Source organism: Cryptomeria japonica, chromosome 9 (genome assembly GCF_030272615.1).
Source record: "Cryptomeria japonica chromosome 9, Sugi_1.0, whole genome shotgun sequence".
NCBI classification, from domain to species: Eukaryota; Viridiplantae; Streptophyta; class Pinopsida; order Cupressales; family Cupressaceae; genus Cryptomeria; species Cryptomeria japonica.
Genome location: NC_081413.1, coordinates 562,405,134 through 562,408,961, shown reverse-complemented (window position 1 = coordinate 562,408,961; position 3,828 = coordinate 562,405,134).

The following is a 3,828-nucleotide window of genomic DNA, read 5'->3' as shown; positions in this document are numbered from 1 at the left end:
AGGGAGAAATGATTAGGTTGAGCTTGGAAACAATGATCAAGAGCGGTGCCTTACACATTCCTGTATTTTCCAAAGGTTGTGCAGATTCAACATGGTGTATCAAGGAGGCCGTTGCAATGTTGAGCACTCATGGCTTGACCATTCCTCTATTTTATCACATGGATCCAACTCATGTTAGATATCCTATCAAGGACTCAAGCCCCTATAGTTGATACTTTCAAGCCCCTATAGTTGATACTTTCTGAAATATTATGACCATCCGGATCGACACCCAAGAAAAGAGGTTGATGATTGGAAGGATGCCCTTCACACGATCTGTTCTCGATCAGGCTGGTCCATGGATATAACTCAAGGGTAAGTTATTAACCTCTCACTCTTTGTTTTCTTTCTTGTTTTTTTGGTTAACTGTTGTTGGAATGTGAAGTCTGAATTGAACTCTTAGCTAGCAGTGGTTGCACCATCATAGCTATCTTAACTAGCAGTGGTTGCGTAATCATGGATTACCCACTAGTGGTACAAATCAGATTCTTGAAATGAGGGTAAATAGAGACAAAAACAACAAGAAATTATGGTTATCACAAAAAACTTATGTGCAGAAGGTTCTACAGTGCTTGAATATGCAGAAAGCACAACCAGTTAGTACTCCATTTCCTGTTCATATTAAGTTGTCTTCTGAACAGTTCCCTAGCATAGATGCAAAGAAGACACAGATGTCTCATGTACTAAACTCATCAGCAGTAGGAAGTCTTATGTTCACTGTGTTATGCACCAAACCAGACATTGCACAAGAAGTGGGAATCGTTAGTAGGTACATGGCGAATCCTGGCCCTGATCATTGGACAACTGTGAAGTGGATTCTCAGATATTTGAGAGGCACTTCAGATGCTGCTATCTGTTATAGTGGGAGTAGTCTTCAAGTTAATGGGTATGTGGATGCATATTTGGGTGGAGACGGAGATAAGAGAAAGTCTACAATAGGTTATGTTTTCTCTTTAGTTGGAGGTGTTGTTAGTTGGGTGTCGAATTCGCAGGCAGTGGTGGCATTATCTACTAGTGAGGTAGAATATATGGCAGCAACATAGGCTAGTAAGGAGGCAATTTGGCTTCATAGACTTTTGGGTGAATTGGAAATGAAGCAAGATAACATGGTATTGCATTGTGACAGTCAAAGTGAGTAACACTTAGCACCAAACTCATCTTACCATTCCAGAACAAATCATATTGATATTCAATATCACTTTGTTCATGAAGTGGTGGAAGGAGGACATATCTCTTTAGCCAAGGTTCACACAGATGTAAACCCTACAGATATTATGACGAAACCTATTAGTAGAGAGAAGTTCATTTGGCACAGAACTTCTCAAGTGGTCTATAGATTATGTGATGATAGGAAGCATTGACAATGGTCTTTCAGTAGAGGAATTATTTTGAGTTTGAAATTTGACTTCAAGTGGGAGAATGTTGGAATGTGAAGTCCAAATTTGACTCTTAGCTAGCAGTGGTTGAGTCATCAGGGCTATCTTAGCTAGCAGTGGTTGCGTCATCATGGCTATCTTAGCTAGCAATGGTTGCATCATCATGGATTACCCACTAGTAAGTCCAAACTTTTTTGAGACATACTATAAATAGAAAGTTGTGTTAAGAAAATTTCTATAAATAGTAATTTCAACATGTGTTTTACATGTAGTTGTTCGAGTCATACTTACTATATTTAGTAAGTTGTCTTCAAGTAGGACTCTACAACTTGGTTGTTTTAGGTTGCTCGAAGTCATGTTTTGATGTATAGTTTTGAGATTGTTGTAACTCTATACTTCCTGAGAATCAATACGAAAGACAAAATTTGCCTGTGGTTTTTTACTGGTATATTTTTACTAGGTTTTTCCATGTAAATCTGTGTGTTATGTTTTATTGTTCTTCTTTGCAAATTTTCTACACTTGTTATTTTTCACACAATTGGTATCAGAGCATAGGTTATTTGTGTAAAATTTGTTTGTTTTTAGAAGTGAATAATGGCTAGAAATAGTGTTACCAGATTTGAGGTACATAAGTTTCATGGTTCGAATTTTTCTCTATGGAAGCTTAAGATTCAAGGTTTGTTGGTGAAGGATGGATGTGACAGAGCTCTTAAAGGAGTATCATGAAAACCTACTAATATGAGCATGGGAGATTGAAATGCCATGGATAGCATGGCTAGAGAAACAATCCAGTTATCTCTAGCAAATTCAGTTATGTTCAATGTTGCAGAGGAGAAATTTGCTCATGACTTTCGGAATAAGCTTGCAAAGTTGTATGAACCGAAGTCATTAGCAAACAAAATTCTTCTAAGTAAACAGTTGTATAATTTGAGGATGCGTGGAAATTCATCTGTCACAGATCATCTTAACGATTTCAACACACTGACAAGCAAGTTGGCTTCAGTGGGTGTGAAAATCGACGAAGAAGATAAGGCAGCAATATTACTTTTCTCCTTGCCAGATAGTTGGGATCAGTTGGTTATGGCTCTTAGTAATTTTGCACTGAGTGGGAAGTTGGTCTTTGAGGATGTGATGGCTGCTTTAATCTCTAAAGATTCAAGGCGGGAGACATCTCGAGGATCTTCTTCTAATGAAGCCCTTGTTGCAAGAGGTGAAACTCAGGAAAGAGCAATATTGAGCGTGGACAAACCAATTCCAAATCAAAGGGGTGGAAAAGGGTGAAATGATGGAACTGTGGAAAGAATGAACATGTCAAGAAGGATTGCAGGTTGCCAAAAGCAACCAAGGAGAATCCTAGTGCACCTTCATCTAAGGATAACACCGCAGATGTTCAAACACCATTGTAAGATGGAGAGGTATTAACTGCTAATCTGAGAAGCTCTTTACTTCATGTCTGGATTCTTCATTATGGTGCTTCCTTTTATATGACACCACATAGAGATTGGTTTTCTACTTATTAGTCTTATGATGGTGGTATGGTCTACATGGGAAATTACAACCCATGTGAAGTTGTTGTTGAAGGAGAGGTAAGAATCAATAAGTTTGATGGATTAGTTAGAACTATTCAGCATGTTAGGCATGTACCTAATTTAAAGAAAAAATTACTTTCACTTGGAGTGTTTGATGAACAAGGTTATCGATTTAGTGGTGAAAATAGTTGTCTCAAGGTAACAAAGGGAGTTTTAGTTGTGATAAAGGGAGAGAAGGTTGGAAATTTCTATAGGTTGGCTGGACAAACTAACATTGGAGAGGCTAATGTGGTATATGATGCAAAGATGGACTCACTATCAATCTGGCATTAAAGGCTAGGCCATATGAGTGAACGAGGTCTCAAGGTACTGCTAGATAGAAATCTTCCCCAAGTGTAGAATCTTAAGATATAAGTTTTTGTGAACATAGTTTGTTTGCAAAACAAAATAGACTGAGTTCTTAAGAAGTGCACTACCATAAGCAAAGATGTATTAGATCTAATTCATTCAGATACTTGGGAAGCTACTATAACATCTATTGGAGGTTCATCATATTTGTTTCATTTATAAATGATTATTCCCGTAAGGTGTGGATTTATCTTCTCAAGAAGAAATCTGAAGTGTTTTCTTGTTTTAAAAGGTTTAGAGCTCTGGTAGAGAATGAGAAAGGTAAGACAATAAAATGTCTTGTAACTGATAATGGAGGTGATTTTTGTTCACCGAAATTTAATCAATTTTGCAGTGAGCATGGAATTGCAAGGAAATTGACAGTTTCTAGGACACCACAACAAAATGGTGTTGTAGAACGCATGAACCATACAATCATGGAGCGATCCAGATGCATATTGAGTACTACTGGTTTGGAGTTGAAATTTTGGGGTGAG